This window comes from Cynocephalus volans, chromosome 4 (genome assembly GCF_027409185.1).
Source record: "Cynocephalus volans isolate mCynVol1 chromosome 4, mCynVol1.pri, whole genome shotgun sequence".
Classification (NCBI taxonomy): domain Eukaryota; kingdom Metazoa; phylum Chordata; class Mammalia; order Dermoptera; family Cynocephalidae; genus Cynocephalus; species Cynocephalus volans.
This window is the reverse complement of record NC_084463.1, coordinates 145,429,029-145,453,730: the sequence shown is the minus strand read 5'-3', so window position 1 is coordinate 145,453,730 and position 24,702 is coordinate 145,429,029. Positions and strand designations below refer to the sequence as shown.

At 34.9% G+C, this 24,702-nt stretch overlaps 1 protein-coding gene and 1 pseudogene across 2 annotated transcripts in view; both read right to left on the bottom strand.

Moving 5' to 3' along the window:
- The window catches only part of CSTPP1 (centriolar satellite-associated tubulin polyglutamylase complex regulator 1), a 214,307-nt gene that overhangs the window by 109,393 nt on the left and 80,212 nt on the right, over positions 1 to 24,702 (bottom strand). The window lies entirely within an intron of this gene.
- On the bottom strand, positions 21,079 to 21,188 carry LOC134377508 (U2 spliceosomal RNA; annotated as a pseudogene).

Genomic DNA, 24,702 nt, shown 5'->3' with positions numbered 1-24,702 from the left:
CCTTTACTATCATTACATATTTTGATATTCAAATGATCCCAGATTTGGCCATGGAAGCCCCTTCAAGATGACTTCTATGTCCTCTAGACACATCCACATAATTCTTTGGTCACTTTCTTCCTTTTTGATAAAGTAACATGTTCCAGGCTCATCTTGTTCTTTCCCTGACCCACTCTGGAACAAGCCATTACTCTAAGAAGCCCAGTTGCTTTTAGTAAAGAAAAGTGTTTAGAAACCAAGATCTAGGTAAGTGCTGGATTTCTTTATTGCTCCACGTGCGTCACTGTTTCTAGGCTCTCTCAGAATACAGGGTTAAGAAACAGATGAAGGTTTATATATATACACACTTATTACATGTGCACACACATCTATATCTATTTCTGTTTATCTAGCTACCTACATGTATTAAAACCCATGAGTTCACAATGATTCAATTCTAATTCCATCCCTTCCCTTTTCCATATCTGAAACTTCCTTTCGGTGAGAAATCTGACTCCTATCATCTGTAATATATTTACTTGTTTGCTCAATACTAAATGTACTGAAATTGTCAACCTATTCTTCTGTGAAAAAGAAGACTACTAATTAGAGTTCAATACTTGTTTAGAGTTGTTTTTAGCCTGAGGATATATAGTGCAAACATTGCATACAAAAGTTCCTTACATTAGTCTCTCCAACCCATCTTAGTATGGTTATATTATTCATTTGAAATATAATTTGCTTCATTTGTTCCTGTTTATATTCAATTTTAGGGCCTACTCAACCTTGATTATATGTTCTTTTATTACTTGTGTATATGAAACATTAACACAATTCCAAAAGTAAGATCTGTACAAAAAAGTATTTTCAGATAAGTGACTTTCCCTCCACCCCACTTTTATCCTTTTACTCCATTACACTAATACCCTATAGGTAATGAATCTCATTGGTTTATTTTTCCTGTGTACATATTTTTTCTCAAATGAGTAGATACATATATATATATATTTCCCCTTCTTTCTTACTAAAAGGTAGTATAATACAAATATTATTTTCTCTGATTCATTGGGATCTGATTGTTTCTTTTTTTTTGGTAGCTGGCTGGTATGGTGATCTGAACTTTTGAATTTGGTGTTATAATACTGCTCTCTAACCAACTGAAGTACTAGCCAGCCCTGTTTCTTTTTAAGCTGTCATAAATAAGAAATTCAGGAAATCTCTCTATGGATCCTCGGGCCACCAGAGAATCAGAGACATCAATATTAAAATTTCTCTGGAATTTTATATATTTTTTCTTACAAAGTATAAATTAATTTATTAAAATGAAATGATTTGAGTACAAATGTCTCTTAAGTTGATTTTAACAAGAAAATAAAATTCCACATAAAGATCTTAATTTTGGATATTAACTAGCAAAAAGCCAGAGTTGATTTAAATGACACTGGCAAAGTAGCTAATAGCTCAAGGACTACTAAGGAAATAATTAAATATAAATGTAACCATAGTAGATCTATATAAATAGCTATTCACATTCCACATATAGAAGTAATAAAGATAAAGGTAAAAGGACCAAATTAAAATATTTCACCTCACTCTCAATGTACCAAAAGGCAAAAGTTCAAAACTCCAACAACACTCCATGTCTTCCAGGTACTCTTTGCTCTTACTCAAATGGAAAATGGCCAATGAGCCTACATAGTTCAATCAGATTGTAGCAGTTCAGAGTCTCCTTAGACCATCCTCTTACCTTCTTTTTTCCTTCTAAAACCAGACCAGCTCATTAGAATGGACTATCTTCTGTCCTGTTAGAACTGATATTGTCTTCCACTGTTTTGAGATGAGCTTTATTTGCAAGAAATCCTAAACAGATTTACCAAGAAGCAAAATATGAGAAAAGATCATACCCAAGTATAAAGTACAAACTGGCCACACTAAGGTGATACAAACATAGAATACAGATCAGCCTCTGGAAAATATAAGATCAAAGAACCAAAACATCTCAGGAAGAATCATGATTTAAAGTAACCTTTTGTTGCTTCTACAAGCAGAAGGAAAATAGTCAGGGGGAGAGGGGGCAGAAAACTTTTGTGGCATATTTTCCATGAACAGGTTGGCAAACTGGAGTTTTGTTCTGCAAAAAGTCACCAAACCCTAAAGATATATTCCTGTGGCATAATTTGGTCCCCTGAAATAACAATCCCTGGATTTTTTCTTTCCTTCCTTATGAAATTTAGATGAAGCCTAAAGTTCTTAAATGTTTTCTTCCCATTGCCTATCTGCTACAGAATTTGGCAATGATAACTAGATCAGAGAAATCAGCGGGGCATGTCAGCTTGATCTATGCTGCTGAACTGTGAAGTAGTTCAGACAACATACTTGAACAGAGGTTGCCTCATACCAGCTTCTTTCTCATACTGTATAGTGCAACAAAGAAGTTTCTGCACAAAAGCTAAATGCAATATTTCTAAGAACTTCTAATTCTCTATTGGGCTGTTGTTATCGATGATTCTATTGTTGAAACAGAATATACCTGCTACAAGAAAAACTAAGTGAAAAATCTGATCCTGTATCCAAGGAGAAATTTGATAAAGTGTAGTTTTAACATATGGTATATTTGGAATGAGCTTCTGCCCACAGATATGCATCAGATGAACTGTTGGGTTCATGGATTGTAGGTTCTCTGTTGGCCATGAAGAAATACGTGTATGTGGAATAGAAAATAGAGGCCTGCCGGTGAGCAGTAACAATCTTCCTCATCTTTTCATTGCTAGCATTGGCATAATTAGAAGTATAATATTGGCTGGCCCCTGGAAAGCAGCTCCACCCCAACAGCCAGCCCTGCCACTGATGGCACTGGTGCAACCAACTGCCTTGCCTATAGCAGCACTCCCTACCACTGCCACAGACACCAGCACTGAATGAGTGGTCTGTGACTCTCTGCAACTGTCACCACAAGGGTGGCTCACTGTCACACCAGTAGTCTCCGCTGCCTCATAGGCAGCCCACTGACCACTCGTCGACATAGACAGGAGAGTCACCAGTGGAATTCAGGGAAAGAGGTGAGTGAGTGCAGAACCACAACCCAGTGGACCAACCAATAGGGAGAATTACGCTGCCATATGTGGTAGCACAACTGGAGGTGGGAAGTATGCGCACAGCACACAAGGCTGCCTTCGTCTGGGGGAAACACACGTGGAACCCCCCAAGAGTACAGAAACCAAGGATACACAAATAGAGTAAGGAAGAAATTTCCCAATCACCACCAACCCATCCCCCAACTGGAGGAAGCAAGGTCGCAGGAGGAATCTCTGCTTGTAGGAAAGAAGAAAAATAAAACCCACCCAGGGTCACCCATTCAAATCAAGGAGCAGCAGTATACCCCAGTGCACCCATCAGGGTCAAAGGAAGCTAGCCAGGGTGCTGGCAGTCCTATCCAAGGTCACCCACCATAACCAAAGAGTGACAGGGCTCTGAGGTGCTACCCCTAAGAACTTGAGAGCTTGCCCACATCCTGGCAAACCAACATAGTGTCACCAGCTTTAGCCAGGAATTACTGAGTACCCCAGGGAACAGAGGTCACAGAGGCACTCTCATGCAATTCCAACACTGAATTCAGCTAAAGTTCCTACACAGAGACTATACTACTGTATCTACCTGGAACCAACACTAAAATACCCCACTCAGTTGTCATTATAAAACACACCTGCAAGAGGAACTTCCTCTCCTCAAAGCCCACTCCAGAGTACTAGAAAAAGCAACTGCTCTACCAGATGACTAGACACCAATGTAGAGATACTAGAAATATAAAAAACAAGAAAATATGACACCACCAAAGGAATATAATAATTCTCAAGTACCAGACCCCATAGAGCAGGAATTCCTTGAAATGACTGAAAAGGAATTTCAAGCAAGAATCTTAAGGAAACTCAATGAGATACAAGAAGACTCAGACAACACAACAAAATGAGAAAAAGTACCCAGGACCTGAAGGAGGAAATGTACAAAGAGATTAATGCCCTAAAAAAGAATGTGGCAGAGCTTGTGGAGCTAAAGGATTCATTCAGTGAAATAAAAAACACAACCAAAAGCTTAAACAGGCTAGAACAAACAGAAGAAAGAATTTCTGATCTTGAAGATGGTCTTTTCAAAATAACCCAGAAGGGGAAAAAAGAAAAAAGTAAGAAAGGAAAAGGATATTAAAAAATGAAGAAAATCTAAGAAAGCTAGCAGACAACCTGAAGCACACTAACATCCAAATCATGGTTGTTCCAGTAGGGAAGAAAAGAGGAAAAGACACTAAAAACATATTTAGTGAAATAATAGTGGAAAACTTCCCAGGTATATGGAGAGATATGGACCTTCAGATCCAGGAGGCTCAAGATCCCCAAACAGATTCAATCTAAAAAGGTCCTCTCCAAGACACATTATAGTCAAATTGGCAAAGCTCAAAGACAAAGAGAGAATCTTACCAACAGCAAGAAAAAGCTGTAAGAAGCCCACATCAGTCAAACAGCAGACTTCTCATCAGAAACCCTAAAGGCCAGAAGATAATGGGATGATATATTCAAAATACTAAAAGAAAACAATTGCCAACAAGGCTATCCTTTAGAAATGAGGAAGAAATAGCATATTCCCCAGACAAACAGAAACTGTGGGAGTTCATCACCACATGACCAGTCCTACAAGAAATCTTCAAGAGAGTACTGCATCTGGAGTCTGAAAAACAATAATCAATACCATGAATACACAAGAAAGAATAAAGCTCACTAGTAGAACAAAAATTCAAACAATAAAGAGAAAGAAACTTTATCTAAGTGCCTCAAAAAACCAACAAACATGGAAGACAAACAATAAAAAAGAAAAAGGAATGAAAGATATTTAAAACATCCAAACAAAAATTGATAAAATGTCATAGGTAAGTCAATATCTTTTAATAACTCTTAATGTAAATGGATTAAATTACCCACTCAAAAGACACAGGCTGACTGATCAGATTAAAAAGACAGACTCAACTATATGCTGTCTTTGGGAGACTCACCTCACCTGTAAAGACACACACAGACTAAGAGTGAAAGGATGGAAAAAGATATACCATGCAAATGTAAACCAAAAAGGAACAGGAGTAGTTATTCTTATATCAGATAAAAAAGACTTTAAATCAAAAACCGTAAAAGAGACAAAGAAGGTCACCATATAATAAAGGGATCTATCCAGCAAGAAGACATAACAATCATAAATATATATGCACCCAACATCAGAGCACCCAGCTATATAAAGCAAACACTATTAGACCTAAAGAAAGAGATAGATCCAAATACCATAATACTTGGGGACCTTAACACCCCTCTTCTCAACATCAGACAGATCATGTAGGCAAAAAATCAGAGAAATGAAAGATTTAAAACACATTTTAGACCAGCTGGACTTAGCAGACATTTACAGAACATTTCATCCAACAACCACAGAATACATATTCTTCTCATCAGCACATGGAATATTCTCCAGGATAGACAACATGTTAGGTCACAAATCCAGTTTCAACAAATTTTTAAAAATTGAAATTATTTCATGTATCTTTTCAGACCACAACAGATTAAAACTAGAAATCAATAACAAGGAAAACTCTGGAAACTATATAAACACATGGAAATTAAACAACATTCTCCTGAATGACATATAGATCCGAGAAAAAATTAAACAGGAAATCAAAAAACTTCTTGAAACTAATGAAAATAAAGACACATCATACCAAAACCTGTGGGATACTGCAAAAGCAGTACTAAGTGGGAAGTTTATTGCAATAAACACTTACATCAGAAGAATAGAAAGATTGCAAATAAACAACCTAATGCTACACCTCAAATGACTAGAAAAACAAGAACAATACAATCCCAAAGTTAGTAGATGGAAAGAAAAAATTAAGATCAGAGCAGAATTAAACGAAAGAGAAACTGAAAAAATGATACAAAAGATCAGCGAAACACAAGGTTGTTTTTTCAAGAAGATAAACAAAATAGACAAGCCATTAGCTAGGCTACCTAAAAAGAGGAGAGGGGGGAGGGAGAAGGGAGGGAGGTTTTGGTGATGGGGAACAATAATCAGCCACAATGTATATCGACTAAATAAAATTAAAAAAAAAAAAAGAGGAGAGAACACACAAATAACAAAAATTAGAATGAAAAAGGAGACATTACAATTGATATCACAGAAATACAAAGAATCATTAGAAATTATTATAAACAACTATACACCAAAAAATTTGAAAACCTGGAGGAAACAGACCAATTTCTGGACACATACAAATGACTATTACTGAAACAAGAAGACCCAGAAAACCTGAACAGACCAATAACAAGCAATGAGATTGAAGCAGTAATCAGCAGTCACCCAACAAAGAAAAGCCCAAGACCTGATGGCTTTACTGCCAAATTCTACCAAATCTTCAAAGAGGAATTAACACCAATTTTCTTCAAAATATTCCAAAAAACTGAAACACAGGCCATTATCCCAAACTCATTCTATGAGGCAAACATCATCCTGATACTAAAACCAGATGAAGATACAACAAAAAAGAACACTATAGGTCAATATCTTTGATGAACACAGACACAAAAATCCTCAATAAAATATTAGCAAATAGAACACAGCAACACATCCAAAAAGTTATACACCATGATCAAGTGGGATTCCTCCCAGGGTTGCAAGGATGGTTCAACATATGCAAGTCAATAAATGTGATACACCACATCAACAAAATCAAGGACAAAAACCATGTTATTATCTCAACAGATGCTGAAAAAGTATTTCACAAAATTCAGCATCCCTTCATGATAATAATTCTCAGCAAATTAGGTATAGAAGGAAAGTATCTCAACACAATAAAAGCCATATATAACAAAACCTCTACCAATATCATCCTGAATGGGGAAAAGGTCAAAGCTTTTCCCTTAAGAACAGGTACAAGGCAAGGATGCGCACTCTCACCACTCCTATTTAACATAGTATTGGAAGTATAAGCCAGAGCAATCAGGCAAGAGAAAGAAATAAAGAGCATCCAGATTGGGAAAGACAAAATCCAATTGTCCCTGTTTGTAGATGACAAGATCCTATATAGAGAGAAGCCTAAAGACTCTATTAGAGTTGATAAACAATTTCAGTAAAATTGCAGGACACAAAATCAATACCCAAAAGTCAGTAGTATTTTTTATACTCCAGCAGTGAATTAGTAGAAAAAGAAATCAAGAAAGCAAGGCCATTTACAATAGTTGCCAAAAAAATCTAACACCTAGGAATAAAGTTAACCAAGGATGTGAAAGATATCTACAACAAGAACTACAAATCATTGTTGAAAGAAATTAAAGAGGACACAAAAAGATGGAAAGACATTCCATGCTCTTGGATTGGAAAAATTAACATTGTGAAAATGTCCATAATACCCAAAGCGATCTACAGATTCAATGCAATCCCCATCAAAATACCAATGACATTCTTCACAGAAATAGAAAAAGCAATCCTAACATTCACATGGAACAACAAAAGACCCCAAATAACCAAAGCAATTCTGAGTAAAAAAAAAAATAAAGCCGGAGGAATAACACCATCTGGCTTCTAATTATACTATAAAGCTATAGTATTCAAAACAGCTTGGTACTGGCATAAAAACAGACACATAGACCAATGGAACAGAATAGAGAACCTAGAAATCAACTAATATACCTACAGCCAAAGGCACTGAGAACACACATTGGGGAAAGACTGCCTCTTTGATATATGGTGCTGGGAAAAGTGGACATCCATATGCAGAAGAATGAATCTAGACCTGTACTTCTCACCATATACCAAAATCAACTCAAAATGGATCAAAGACTTAAATATACATCTTGAAAATATAAAACTCCTAAAAGAAAACATAAGGGAAACACTTTGGGAAGTAGGACTGGGAAAAGACTTTATCGATATGACCCCAAAAGCACAGACAACAAAAGGAAAAATAAACAAATGGTATTATATCAAACTAAAAAGCTTCTGCACAGCAAAAGAAAGAATTAACGAAGCAAAAAGACAACCAACAGAGTAGGAGAAAATATTTGCAAACTATGTATCCAACAAAGAGTTAATATCCAGAATATAGAAGGAACTCAAACAACTTAACAGTAAAAAAACAAATAACCTGATTTTAAAAATGGGCAAAGGAACTGAATAGGCATTTCTCAAAGGAAGACATACAAATGGCCAACAGACATATGAAAAAAATGCTCAACACCACTCAGAATTCAGAAGTGCAAATCAAACCCATATTGAGATTATCATTTCACTCCAGCTAGGCTGGCTATTATCAAAAAAAGAATAACAATTGCCTGTGAGGATGTGGAGAATGAGGAATCCTCCTACACTGTAGGTGGGACTGTAAATTGGTGTAGTTATTATGGAAAATGGTATGGAGGTTCCTCAGACAACTACAGATAGAACTACCATATAACCCAGCAATCCCTGGGTATATAACCAAAGGAATGGAAATCATCATGTCAAAGAATACCTGCACTCCCACGTTTACTGCAGCTCTATTTACAACAGCCAAGAGTTTGAACCAACCTAAACGTCCATCATCAGACACGGATAAGGAACCTGTGTTATATTTATACAGTGGAATACTACTCTGCCATAAAAATGAATGAAATACTGCCATCCATAGCAACATGGATATACTTAGGAAAAAATGTTAAGTGAAATAAGCCAGGCACAGAAAGAGAAATAGTGCACATCCTCACTTATATGTGGGAGCTAAATAAATAAATAAATATACAACAATCACAATAATACATTGAACTTTCAAGAGAAGAAAACAGAACTGAGTTTACTAGAGGTGTGAAAGGGAGGAGGAAAGGGGAAAGGGAGAAAATGGTAAGGGCCACAAAAATTGATTATATTCTATAATGAAGAATACACTAATTATCGTGATTTGAACATCATATATTGCACACAGGTATTGATATTCAATGCTATACTCCACAGATATGTATAATCAGCTATGTTCCAGGAAAAAATTTTTAAAAAGAAAAAAAGAGGTATAATATCAAAGATCTTTAGCTTCTTTAAAAAAAACACCCAATTTAGGAAGAAATCCAACAGAGACTAATCAATCTTCAGTCACTGTCTAGGGATAGATGAACCCATTTGGGAGAACTGAAGTGCCATTGTGGTGAATGGGATTTGTAATTTCTGCAACAGCAAAAATAATAAAAAATAAAAATAAATAAAAAATCAAATCAGCTTATCGGTTCACTCTAATGCCTTAAGCATTGGCATTTCATACAAAGATTTTTTTTTCTGCCTTAGTAATCCTCAGTAACAGAGCTAGTTTTCAGACTGTGACATCAGTGTGAAATATATTTTACTACATTACGAAAAGAAAAAGTCATGAGATATCCTCAGAGGCCCTGAGAGCTATGAAGTTTCTGCAATGGGAGGCATAATAAGCAATGCTGAGGCTTTTTTTTCCCTGGTCACTTCACGAAGTGCTCTTCTGTCACCAAACCACATAAGGAATATTCCATAGCAGTGGAATAAAGCATTTGTCCCACCCTGGGTTGTTGCTAAGGGGAAAGGAGAGGGTTTCCAGACAGGGTGATCACCAAGTAAATTCTCCCCAGGAAGGCTAGGCAAAGGATCTAGTTCTTACATGCTGCTTCTCTGAAAGTATACTGTCCCCCTTTGGATTTTTGTTAATAATTCAGTTAAAACTGTGCCAGAGTTAAAAAATGTTTCAAACTCCCTTTTGAAGCCCTCAGACTTCAAAAACTTATTGCTGAAGGCCAGCATGCTATGGTAAACTCCCAACTGCATACCCACCACATCAGTTCCTTAACCACCAAATATCAGTGGAAAAGCAAGATAATCCATTAACATCTGCTTCCCCTTTGCAGTTTTTTTGTTTTGGTTTTGTTTTGTTTTGTTTTAAGATGACTGGTAAGGGGATCTTAACCCTTGACTTGGTGTTGTCAGCACCATGCTCTCCCAAGTGAGCTAACCAGCCATCCCTATATAAGGATCTGAACCTGTGGCCCCAATGTTATTGGCACCACCCTCTCCCAAGTGAGCCACAGGCCAGCCCTCCCTTTGCAGCTTTAAGAATGAAGGAGCATCTCTCTTATTAGGCTGGTTACTCCAGGCCAGTACAGAGAAATACATGTACCTCAGGATGAGAAATCAATGCACAGAGACTGGGAAAAGGTTACTGCACACATACTCTTTATAGCATGTTAGAAATTTAAATTATAAAGACAAGGTAGCAATTTAGAAAATGTTTTTCACATGCTATATAAAAAAAGCCAGGAAACAAAATTGTTTGCACATCATAAATTTAACTACTTTAAAGCAAGTCTGCAATGATGATTAAAAATTAAAAAGACATGAATTGTATTTATTCATGGTATTAGGGTTGTTGGCTTATTGATTTCTTCCTCTGTCTTCCAAATATTCTGTCATTATAGTTAAATTTTTTTTTTAATAAAACAGTTACTATAAATCTCTAGTTTGTCTTGTTTCTACAAGGTCCCTGAGCCCTTTCCCCAAAGCCTCTAGGCAGAACTCTTGATAACAGAGCTTCCAGGAGCTTGCCTAATTTCACTTGAAATCCAGAGTAACCATGTTTTCACGATTTCTCTGGGGAAGCATCCCCAGACAAATCTGTTTCCCTTTAGAAGACAAAGACAAAGACTGACAAAGACTGTTTCTCTTTAGCATGTTACAGTATTTCTGTTACATCTCACCTTCTGCTACATGTTTACGTCTTAACTTCTTATGCATTCTCTAAACCTGTCATCTGTTATTTCTTTTTCTTCAGCTCTATCTTTCAGCCTCCATATCTCTTTTGTCAACTGGCTTGCCCCGTCTGTACTATTTTCTTCTGCTACTGAAGCTGAATTTAGTGTTGCAGGTGAGGACCTCTTAGTCATCTGCAGATATTGCCATTCCTTCCCCACGATGTGATTCCTCTCTAACCTCCAGACCTCAAAACAGCTTTTGTCTGTTTTACTGCCAGGTTACATATCATATTTTCATCTAATTTCTTGCCTGTGTTCTTCTTTAGCTTTTTCAGCTATATACTAATTTCTTTCTGGGTTTTGTCCACCCACTGCATGTCTGCACTCTGTATTGCGCTAGACAACATTTTAAGGTAAATTTTATTCTATTTTCTGCCTGCAGCTATAGTTTCTAGGTCCTTTTATGTCATCCTTTTGTTCTCAATAGGATCCCCAAAATGTTCCCATTAGTATCACCTGCAGATTTCATTGCAAATCCAACACTATTTTTATGGGCCCCTTAAATGTTACAAACCCCTTCCTGAGTACCACTTCATTCAAGAGCTGGAAGTATTAAGTTTATCAGCCCTCTGGATTCAAAGTTCAGCAAGTAATTTTCAAACCATCACCCTTGGTTTTTATTCATGATATAAGTTAGGTTTTAAAAAATGCTTCATGCAAGTGTATTAGCAACAGGCCAATTGTTCTTGGACTTGATCATAATTCAAATAATTATAAACTTGAAGGGGGTTTGCAATGCAGGATTTGTTCTTTCAGAGCAAGCCATATCAGATTTGCTGCTGCTGATTCCATTCTGCTCTTCATGCTTATCATCTCAGCGTGTCCTATATAACCTTACTACCATTATTCCCAGAGTCAAGCTTTTTTTGTTATTTCATCTGTTTTATCTTCAAAGTTGGTCTCACTGTTTAGAGAACAAATGCAGTTTCTTTCACTAGCCATGTATACTTATCTTCTGAAGCTACTGATAATCCATGTATATTTTTCAAGTACTCATTTTCCTGACTTTAGTTAAAAATCTATTTTGTATTGTTTTACTTTTCCAAGTTCAAGTCCATTGCATTAACTAGGAACTTCCATAGGCACACATGATTAAGGTTACCTTAATGATTCAGTACTCTATCATTAAAAAACATCAGTTTCTTCCTGATATCTTTATAAAATCCTTTCAAACGTTCTTATTAGCTCATTAGTGTTCAATGTCATTTAATTTGTTTTATTATTTCCACAGAAAATTTTATTTCTAAAGATACATGAGTAAAGAACTCTATATACCAGTCATGATCTTGCACCAAACGCTTGTAAACAGGTAAACATATGAGAATCTAATGTGTTATTTGGTTAAAAACCATAGAGAAAGAGGTGCCACAAAATTTCTCAAGATCTGGGAAATTTCAAAAGAAAAACATAACTTAACAAGAGGCTCATCTCTTCCCTGAACACCTGACTGTCAGGTGAAGTCTTGAAATGATTCATACAAAACCTTCTCTGTGATATAAAACCCCTTAGTATTGGTTTATTTTAAACATGACCACTGTCTAATTCTCTACTTGGTGACATTTAAACAATTACCAGCCTTCTAAAGACCAAAGGACATTTCTCAGTATTCTTTTGTGGTTGATTGAAAATCACAAACTAGCTAAAGACAATAGCCCTTAATGAAAATCCACACTGAAAACTCACTTTTTCTGCCAAACATTTAAAAATGTACTTTAAGAAATATTAAAAGAAAAGAAAGAAAAAAAAGGACACAAACAATAACTTGAACATAAACTTAAACCTTAGAAATATATTGGTAGAATTACAATATAATTCAGCAATTCCACTTCTAGGTGTATTGTCAAAAGAAAAAGCAGGAACTCAGACAGATATGTGTACACCCATGTTCACAGAAGTATTATTCACAACAGCCAAAAGGTGGAAGCAATCCTATTGTCCATCGACACATGAATGGATAAAGAAAATATGATATATAAGGTTCTTCAAAAAGTCCCCAGGATGATTCATACTATCTTTTAATTCCATTATTCTATGAACTTTTTGAAGTACCCTTGTATACATACAATGGAATATTGTATGTATAATACATACAATAGCCTTAAAAAGGAAGGAAATTCTGATACATACCACAACATGGATGAACATTAAAGCATTATTTAACTCACAAAAAGACAAATATTGTATGAGTCCCATTATATGAAGTACCCAGAGAGAGAGAAAGAAAGCATTGTGGCTGTCAGGAGTTGGGGGGTGGGTAGGAAGAAATGGGGAGTTAGTATTTAATGCGTATAGAGAGTTTCAGTTTGAGAAGATGAAAAAGTTCTAAAGATGGATGGTTGTGATGATTACAGAACAATGTGAATGTACTTAATGCCACAGAACTCAACACTTAAAAATGATTAAAATGTTAAATTTTGTTATGTATATTTTACCATAATAAAAAACGATATTGGTGTCAAATACCCAGAATTGCCTGATGGAATGAGAAATTAGAAATTACTACCAAAACATTTTTTAGAGTAATTCTGAAGGAAAAAATGACTATGTCTTTGCTACTGACAATGTGGACCAAGGATAGCAGTATTGGCAGCATTCAGAAGCCTGTCAGGCCCCATCCCAGACCTACTAAATCTGATTCTGCATTTTAACAACATCCCTAGGTGATTCACGTGTGCATTAAAGTTCAGGAAGCACTAGTCTGGGGCAAATTTTACCACTTCCCAGATGTAGGACCTTGGGCTAGGTATGTAACCATTTTGTGCCTCAATTATTTTTATCTGTAAAATGGTGATAATAGAAATGCTTACTACATAAGGTTACCAAAGATTAAATGTGTTAATAAAGCATGTTAAATAATGCCTGGTACATTCAGGGACTATTAGCTATTATTATTACTTAGTGTGCAGAAAATCTGTGAAAGTTGATTTCAGGGATTTTCCTAAAAATATTAGTTTTAGGAAGTCAATATCTTCCAGAGGATATAAATGGTGCCTGGCTTTAAGAGATAATTGTAAAAAAGCATATATGAGAGATAATAGCTTTGGCAAAGCATGAAGAAATGGAAATGACTTTCTTCAGAAGACCCAAAATAGAATAGAGTAGAAGTATCAAATTCATTCACAATTTTTTTTCTTGTTAAAATACGAGAGGACGAGACTAATAACTATTTACAAAATATAAATGGAATGAAAGTAGCTGTTAATAAGGGAATGCCATGTTTTTAAGATATTTTGGGGGCTAAGTGGTATGTTTTTCACATGTCTGGAATCTCTTTGCGGGATATTACCCTTCAGCTGAAATATCATAAATGTATTAAGCTTCCGTGATTTAAGGACCAAATACTTGGCTGAAGGAGCAAGGTGGAAGAGAGTGAAATATTGACAAGGTGGGGAGACAAAAAGGACAGCTACTCAGGCACCCATGAGCTGCCAGCAGCTGGGCCACAACTCTCAGAAGATGCCATTGAGTTCCTAACCTAATTTCTCTGGCAGGAGATCTTTCCTTGCCCCAGAAAAGACTTTTGGAGACAGAGAGGATTAAAAAAAATAATATTGTTAAGAAGTGAGGTTGCTGGGCTTGCACTTTACTGGCTGGAATCCCTTTATCTTTCTTGAGAGCCCCCCAGATCTCTTTTCTTCTAGGTCAGTAATTTAACACTCTCAGCTCTCAATTCAAAGCCTGTAATGACCTTGCTGTACTGAATTATTAGCCCAGGATATAGAAAGAGAGAGAGAGGGAGGGGGGAAAAAAACCCAAACAACAGAGGCCTTTTGATCTGAGCACCAAACTGCAGCTCACTGTAACTCAAGCTGCCCATTCTTATATGGCAGGAATTAAGGACTCCCCCTGCCAGGCAGGACCCTATTAAAAGACAATAGCTGTTTGAAAAGGGTAAGCAAGTTGATATGGATATAATAGGCCACATATGGGGGACCCTTTCTACTTTGAAATAAAGCTTCTTCTTAGAGCTGTGAGCTGGGAAATCCAGTGTTCAGCAAGGCAGGAGGAGGAGGTATAATAGAAAAGAGCAAGTAGCCATGCAGAAATGTTTGAAGGTGATTGAGGAAAAACAGAAGAGCTTTGGGGGAGGCTACAGAGATGAGCATCAAGTAGTGAGGACAGAGGCTTTCAGAACGACCAGGTACTCTTTGGTCCCCAAGAGATTTTAGGGTCAATGATGACAAAGATTTGGCTAGAACGAACATAGTGGTTAGTTTCTTTACTGGGTTAACAACAAAAACCCAATAAGCAAAGTAGTAAGCTCTTGCCAGAAATGATGTGGGTGGCAAAAAGTAATCCTTTGTCTTATTTTAAACAACCTAACATCCTGAACTCCTGATGAATACTATCTACTGCCACTAAATGTTCTTGTTATCTCTTAGATGGGATTTTTTTTTTTAATGTCTGCAAAATAGAGATAGTGGACTCCAAAAGAAATCTCTTGCCTGCAAACTACATCCCACCTCATTCATGAAGAAGTAACCACAGGATACAGGAGTCTTTCTCTATTAGCTAACCCATGTTTGCTTACCTATTACCCTCAACGCTCTACTCATTAGTGAATGATGCTTCTGGAGGATCTTCAATCCACAATAGAACTTCCCAACACTGTTTTTTTGTTTTGTTTTGTTTTAACTATCTCTAAGATCTTGTATGTTACAAAACAAGGAACAATTTAAGAGTGATTCAAGGTATTTAAACACATTAATCTAGTTTTTTGTAACGATAAATTCTGAATTCCTAAATTTCTAAGCAAAAATATCAGGAAGATATTTTTCTTTCCTCACCACCCTTTGCCAACTGCCAAATGAACAGCTCTTCACTTCCATCCACTGCAATTAATGGGGTAGCTTGATGGAATTTACAACTGAAGAAAAAATACAAGGAATCTCTGACATTTGCTTGTTCCACTAAGTGATCAACAGGGCATGAAACTGATCTTTAGCAAATTAAAAGATTTTGCTGATTAAAGAGAGGATCTGTATTCCTAAGAAAAAAATAAATAGGCTTTTGTTTACACCACTAAGCTTAAGACTCTAAAATAAATATATTATCTTTACTAAAAATTATTAGAGATAATTACTTCCATAAAATATTTCTAAACTACCCTTCAGTAGGTAGACTTTATTTCATTTCAAATGGGGTCATCATGTGGGAAAGGAGTAATGAGTGATGGAGAGGGACAGCATCAAATAACCATGCTAATTCTCCAACTCATGCCTTGGCATATGGTAACCAGACTTTCAAAAGTCCAAATTAGGACACAGTCTAAAAAAGTTCTGTGTGGTATGTGGGACACTTCCAGGTATGAGAAGCAGCTAAAAGATCTTACATGTATATAGAAATATACATATATATTTATATATGTGTGTAGGTATATATATGCATGTATATTATATACTTGTATATATTTAAGTATAATAATCGGGCATATTTAAATGTCATATTATTTAATAAATTCTAACATTTATATAGCCTATGTAATCTGAAAAACAAAAATCATTATACAGAACAGGCTGTGTAGTATACCATCTGTACAGGGCTGGCCAGTTAGCTCACTTAGGCGAGCATGCTGCTAACACCAAGGTCAAGGGTTCAGATCCCCATACCAGCCAGCCACCAAAAAATTATAAAAGTAAAATATAAAAAAAACTACACACATGGGCTAACCAGTTAGCTCAGTTGGTTAGAGTGCGGTGTTACTACACCAAGGTCAAGGGTTCAGATCCCCATACCAGCCAGCCACAAAAAAACCCACTACATATGAGTACAATATACGTAAATAGACAAGATATCTGGGGGGGTTATCACCAAAATGGTAACAGTAGTCATCTAAGAGTGATAATTCAAGTGAGTTTTATTTGTACCATTCTGATGGGTGTGTGTAAGAATGTGTATGGGTGTGTTATTATGCTCACACAAACATCATTTTTACATTCAGACCAAAATATCATTAGTTTTTGTTCCAAAATTTTTGTTGTGATAAAATACACATAACATAGACTTTATCATCTTAACCATTTTTAAGTGTACAGTTCAGTGGTATTAAATACATCCATTACGTTGTACAACCATTACCACCATCCATCTCCAGAACTCTTTTCATCTTGTAAAACTAAGCTTCTTGTACCCATTAAAGAGTAATTCCCCATTCGCCCTCCCCTCAGTCCCTGCAACTACCTTTCTGCTTTCTATCTCTATGATTGACTACTCTAAGTACATCATATAAGTGGAATCACACAGCATTTATCTCTTTGTGACTGACTTATTGCACTGAGCATAGTGTCCTCAGGTTTCATCCATGTTGCAGAATAGGTCAGAATTTCCTTCCTTTTTAAAAGCTGAGCAATATTCCATTGTATTGATATACCACATTTTACTTATCCATTCATTCATTGATGGGCACTTGGGTTGCTTCCACATTTTAGCTACTGTGAGTAATGCTACTATGAACATGGATGTACAAATATCTCTTTAAGACCCTGCTTTCAATTCTTTGGGGATATAGCCAGAATTGAAATTGCTGGATCATACGGTAATTCTACATTTAATTTTTTGAGGAACTGAGATACTCTTTTCCACAGTGGTTGTATTACACATTTTATATTCACGTCAGCAGTACACAGGGGTTCCAATTTTTCCACATCTTCACCAACACTTGTCATTTCTGTTTGTTTTTTTTTTTAATAATAGCCATCCTAATGGATGTGAGGTGGTATCTCATTGTACTTTTGATTTGCATTTCCCTAATGATTAGTGATGTTGAGCGTCTTTTCATGTTCATGTGCTTATTGGACATTTGTATATCTTCTTTACAGAAATGTCTATTCACCTTTAGCCCATTTTTGAATTAGGTTGTTTTTTGCTGTTGAGTTTTAAGAGTTCTCTGTATATTATGGATATTAATCCCTTAACAGATATATGATTTGCTAATGTGTTCTTCCATTCTGTGCCTTTTCATTCTGTTGGTAGCATCTTTTGATGCACAAAAATCTTTTCATTTTCATGACGTCCAATTTGTCTGTTTTTCAATAGAATGATTTTGACTTTCTCATCAAGGACAAGGGTTCAGATCCCTGTACTGGCTAGCTGCCAAAAAAAAAAAAAAAAAAAAAAGTGTACAAGCTGAGTTCAATGCACAAAGATCAATTGATATACTAGCAATGTACAATTAAAAAAATTTTTTTTAATTCTATTTATGAGTTCCCCCAGATGAGGTATTTATGTATAAACCTAACTAAATATGTACACAGTACGTATGTTACAAAATGCTGATGAAAGAAAACTGCAATAAACAGACTGATACACTGTGTTCATGCATTGGAAGACTAAACATAGTAAAGATATCAATTCTCCCCAAATTGATCTATAGATTTAATGCCATTACAATCAAAACCTCAGCAGGACTTTCTGCAGATATAGACAAGCTAATTGTAAAATTTTTATGAAAAGGCAAAGGGACAATAAGGGCTGAAACAATTCTGAAAAATAAAAATAAAAATAAAATGAGAGAAATCATACAAAGACAGTGTGGTATTAGTGAAGAGACAGACACACAGATCAATAAACCAGAGTCCAGAAACAGACCTCCACACATGGGGCCAATTGATTTTGAACAAAGGTACAAAAGCAATTCAATGGAGAAAAGACAGTTTTTTCAACAAATTAAAAAAATAGAGAAGAAAACCTCGACCTAAAATTCAAACTTTATACAAAAAAGTTAACTCAAAATGGATAACAGATCTTAATGTAAAAGATAAACCTACAAAACTTTTAGGAAAAAAAAAATGAGAAAATCTTTGTAATCCGGAATTAAACAGAGTTCTTAGATATGAAACCAAAGCATGATCTAAAAAAGAAATTAACAAATTGAATTTCATCAAAATTAAAAACTTTTGCTCTGCATGTATCACTTTGTGAAGAGAATGAAAGGACAAACTACAGACTAGCAGAAAATATTTGCAAATCACAAAGGACTTACATCCAGAATACATAAACAACTCTCAAAACTCAATATAAAAAAACCCCAAACAACCCAATTTAAAAACAGGCAAAAGATTTGAAGATACTTCACCAAAGAGAACATATGAATGGCAAATGAGAAATTTTTCAACATCATTAGCCATTTGAGAAATGCAAATTAATACTACAGTGAGATACCTACTAGAATGGTTAAAATAAAAAATACCAAGTGCTGACAAGAATATGGAGCAACTGGATCTCTCATACATTGCTGGTGGGAATGCAAAATGGTACAGCCACTGTGGAAAACATTTTGGCAGTTCCTTAAAAAGTTAAACATACACATACCATGTGTTTGAGCAATCTTATTCTTGGATATGTACTCTAGAGAAACAAAAATTTATATTCACATAAAAATGTGTACACGAATGTTTATAGCAGCTGTTTTCATAATTGCCAAATTTGAGAAACCCAAATATCCTTCCGAGAATGAATGGATAAACAAATTATGGCATATCTATACAACAGAATACCACTCAGCAATAAGAAGAAGCTAACTATTGATACATACAACAATGGGAATGAATCTCAAAGGCATTATGCTAAGTGAAAAAAGCCGGTCTCAAAAGGTTATATACTGTATGATTCCATTTGTATGACATTCTTGAAAAGACAAAACTTATAGTGATGGAGAACAAATCAGTAGTTGCCAGGGAGTTAAGTGGGGGCAGGGTGTGACTATAAGGGACAGCATGGAGTTTATTGCAGTGATGAAACTGTTCTTCCAGTGTTAAAATTCATAGAATTAAATGGAAAAAATATACGTACAAATTAAGTTTTGATATTTTCATATACCCTTGAAGCTATCACCACAATCAACATAATGAACACAGCCAACACCCTCAAAAGTTTCCTTAGACTACTTTTGTAATCTCTCCCTCCTGGACCCCTGTGACCTTCTGTCCCCAATACTGACCTACTTTCTGTCACTATAGTTTGCATTTTCTATAATCTTATATAAACAGAATCATACACTATATATTCTTTTTTTATATAGTTTCTTTTACTCCATATAATTATTGTAATTGCAATTTGTGGTAATGGGAATGCTGATAGTATTGAGCTGGCCATCACATCTTGGGCACAAGTAGTGACAGTCAGCTTTGTACCCCATGGATATGCACGATCAATAAAAAACTAAAACTAAATAAATTAAATAAATTTTAAAAAAGAATTATTGTGAGATTCATTCAAGTTGATACATGTATCAACAGTGCATTTGTTTATACTGTTGAATGTATTCCATTGTATGTTTATAATACAATTTGTTTATCCATTGATCTGTTGGACATTTGTATTGTTTCCAGTTTTTGGCTATTACAAATAAAGCTACTATGAAAATTTGTGCACAAGTTTTCATATGGGCAGATGTTTTCATTTCTCTTGAGTAAATTCCTAGGCTGGGTCATATTGTAGGTATGCCTAACTTTTTAAGAAACTGCCAAACTGTTTTACAAAGTGGTTGTACCATTTTACATTACCACCAGCCAGTGTATGAAAACTCTAGCTGTTTTACATCTTCACCAACATTTGGCATAGTCAGTCTTCCTAATTTTAGACTATTAATAGGTGTGTATTGTGAATTAAAATCATTGTGGTTTTCATTTTAATTTCTCTATTGACTAATGATGTTGAACATCTTTTCATGTGTTTATTTGCTATCTATATATCTTCTTTGGTAAAGTGTTTATTCAAATCTTTTGCCCACATTTTCATTGGGTTGTTTTCTTACTGTTGAGTTTTGAGAGTTCTTTATATATTTTAGATACAAGTCTTTTACCAGATATGATTTACAAATATTTCCTCTCACTCTGTGGTTTGTCTTTTCATTCTTTTAACAGTGTCTTTCAAAGAGCAGCTCTTATTTTTTATGAAGTCCAATTTATTAACATCTTTCTTTTATGGATCTTGCTTTTAGTATTGTCTCTAAGAAATTTTTGCCTAAATCAAGGTAAAAAAACTTTTCTCCTATGTTTTCTTCCAAAAGTTTCATAGTTTTAGGTTTTATGTTAACGTCTGTGATCCATTGGGTTGATTTTTGTATGTGGTGAAAGGAATGGATTGAAGTTAAATTCTTTTTGCAATTATTCCAGCATTATCTGTTGAAAAGATCATCCTTTCTCCACTGAATTTCTTTTGCACCTGTGTCTAATATCAATATCTTTATGGACTCTGTTCCATTGATCTAATTATATTTATGCCAATACCACATTGTCTTGACTACTGTAGCTTTAATAATAGATCCTGAAATCATCTAGGGTAACTCCAACTTTTTCTTTTTCAAAATTGTTTTCATTATTTTAGGTGTCATGCATTTGTACACAAATTTTACACTTGATCTTAGCCAAAAGGCCAAGAAGCGATGTACACAAATTTTAGAATTACCTTGACAATTTCTACACAAAAGTATGCTGGGTTTTGATAGAGATTGCATTGAATCTGCAGATCAATTTGTGGAGAACTGACATCTTAACAATATTGAGTCTTCTGATCTATGAACATGATCTATTTCTCCATTTAAGTCTTCAATTTCTCTCAGCAGCAATGTTTTATAATTTTTGAATTATATGTCTTACACGTCTTTTGTCAGAATTATTTCTAAGTATTTTGTGTTTTTTGATGCTATTGTAAATGACGTTGATTTTTAAATTGAAATTTCCAATTGTTCTTTGCTAGAATATAAAAATATAATATTTATATATTAATTGCATATCCTAAGCCTTGCTAAACTCAATTATCAGTCATAGTAGCTTTTTAAAAAAAATAGATTCCATTGGCTTTTCCATATAGACAATCATGTTGTCTGCAAATAAAGACAGTTTTATGTTTTTTTGTGTTTTCTTACCTTATGGCACTGGCTACAACCTCTAGTACAATGATGAATAAAAATGGTGAGAGTGGAAATCTTTGCCCTGTTCCTGATTTTAGAGGGAAAGTATCCAGTCTTTCACCATTAAGTATGATGAAGAGGCTTTTCATAGATGCCCTTCATCTGGCTGAGAAAATTCCCTTCTATTCCTGCTTTGTTAGGAGAAGTTTTGTTTGTTTTAAATCAGGAATACATGTTAGATTTTATCAAATGCTTTTTCTCCATCAATTGAGATGATCATTTTTTTTTTCTTTTCTTTTTAAATAGTGGATTATATCAATGTTTTTTCCAAGTTTTTTTTTTTTTAGTTTACACTGATTTTTGAATGTTAAACCAACTATGCATTCCTGGAATAAGCCCCACTTGGTCAGGATGCATTATCCTTTTTATATACTGTTAGAGTCACTCTACTAAATTTTAAGAGTTTTTGTGACTATATTCATGAGGAATATTGGTCTACAGTTTTCACTGTTTTTGGAAATGTCTTTGTCTTGTTTTGGTGTTAGGTTAATGCTAGCATCCTAGTTTGAGTTGAGAAGAACATCTTTTCAATTTTCTGGAAGCATTTGCATAGAACTGGTGTACCTTCTTCTTTAAATGTTTGGTAGAATTCACTAGTGAAGGCCATCTGGGCTTAGCATTTCTTTGTGAGATTATTTTTAACTACAAACTCATTTTCTTCAATTTACCTATTTCTTCCTGAGTGTCCTTTGTGTCTTTGTCCATTTGATCTAAGTTGTTGGGATTATTGGCATAAAATTGTTTATAATATTTCCTTATTTTAATATCTATATAATCTGTAATGATGTCATCTTTCTCATTCCTGATATTGGTAATGTGTGTCTTCTTTCTTTTTTTGTGATCAATCTGGCTCACAATTTTTCAATTTTATATATCTTGTCAAAGAACTAGCTTGGCTTCACTGATTTTCTCTATTGTTTTTCTGTTTTCTTTTTTACTGATTTCCACTCAAATCTTTACTATTTCCATTTCCCCCTTTTAAATTGCTCTTTTTCTACTTTCTTAAGCTGAGGTCATTGATTTAAGATGTTCCTTCTTTTCTAATTTCTTACTATAAATTTGTCTTTAAGTATTGCTTTAGCTGCATCTTACAAGTTTTGATATTTTGTGTTTATATTCAGTTTAAACTATTTTCTAATTTCTCTTTTGATTTCTTCTTTGATCTATGGATTGTATGTGTGTGTGAGTGTGTGTGTGTGTGAGTGTGTGTGTGTGTGTGTGGCTGGCCACGGGATCGAAATTCACGACCTTGGTGTTATAAGGCTGCACTCTTAGCTAACCAGCCAGTCTAACCTATGGATTATTTAGAAGCATGTTGTTTAATATCTAACATATTAATTTAGGGGATTCTACAAGTATATTTGTTACTCATATTTAATATAACTCCATTGTGGTCAGGGAATATACTTTGTGTTAGTTAAATACTTTTAAATACTTTTAAATGAGGCTTCTTTTATGGCCCAGAACATGATCTATCATGGTAAATATTCTACATGCACTTGAAAAAAAAAATCAACATTTTGCTGTTGTTGGGTGAAGTTTTCTATAAGTGCCAGTTGGGTCAAGCTGGTTGATAGTGTTGTTCAAGTTTTCTATGTTATTACTGATTGTTCTGTCTCTTTGTTCTATCAGTTATTGAGATGGGGTGTCAAAGTCTCTGTCTATAATTGTGGATTTGTCTATTTCTCTTTGCAGTTATATGAGTTTTTGCTTGATGTATTTTGAAACTGTTATAAGAATATTTCCATTTTTTAAATATATATTTTTACAACTGAAAAAACATGTACCAAATGTTGATTATATGGAGGATGTAGTTACAAAGGAGTGTCACTTTCTGTGTTGTGAATTTCCATAATGCTTGAATTTCATGTGCCATTACTTTTGTAATCAGAAAAAAAAAGACAATTAAAATTTCTTGAATCTGCATTTCCTTCTCTAACTTGACTGTCCCTGCTGTATGTATTTTATGTCTTCATCATTATTAACCAGAACTATGGTAATAGGCTCATATCTGGTCTCCCTATCTCCAGTCTTACCTCTTCCAGGATATAAATGGAGTGTTCCCTCTAACAGAAATTTATAAAAAGTTCTTTGTACTGTTCTTACAACTTTTCAGTAAGTTTGAGATCGTTTGAAAATAAAATTGTTAAATAAATATATACACAAACAACAACAAGGACAAAGAGAAAATAAGGGGTAAAAATAAGATCAATATTTTTAATGATAGAAAGTATATTGGTGAATGGTAACTGACATAGCAAGTCTGAGAAATCCAAATCCTAAGTCAGCAGTGGGAATGCCAAGAAGAAACTTAATGTACCTAAAGAAACTCCCAAAAGGGGGTTGGTGGCACCAGGTACCTTTAGAAATCTAGGTGAAGGGGGAATAAAAATGAGAGAATCATTTGAAAGACCTGAAGACCTCCTCTCAACTCCACACTGCCAGGTGGCTGCCCTTTCTACACTCAGGTAGGAAACTGGAGATTTATCTTTTAATGAAATAAAAACACAGGGTGGACTAGGGGATACCAGTCCCTACTGAGGTCAAGGTATCATACTGAAAACAAAGGAATTAAGTCAAAGTTTACAGATAGAAAGTCAGATCTCCTAGTTTTCTTCTCCATTGGGCTCCCCAAACACTGGCAACCAAGTAAGAAACTAGAAAAGTCTTCTCTGGAGAATCTGACCTAAAGATTCTGACGTTCTCCAATGAAATGGCCAGCCAGGTAGCTCTTTAGCAAAGTCCACTGTCAACATGCCTCACATATGATCACACAGCTTCCAGTCAGCTTTTTAGTGCACTATTCTTATATAGAGAGCTAAGATCACCTGATATTTTAGGAAGATAGAAGCCAAAACAAAGAAACAAAAGAAGCAACTTAAAGGAACTAGAGACTATGCAAGAAGAAAAGATTTCAGTCACAAAAAATGTTATCATTAATGGCCTCAGAGAAATAAGAAAATATTATATTCATGAAAAATAATGTTA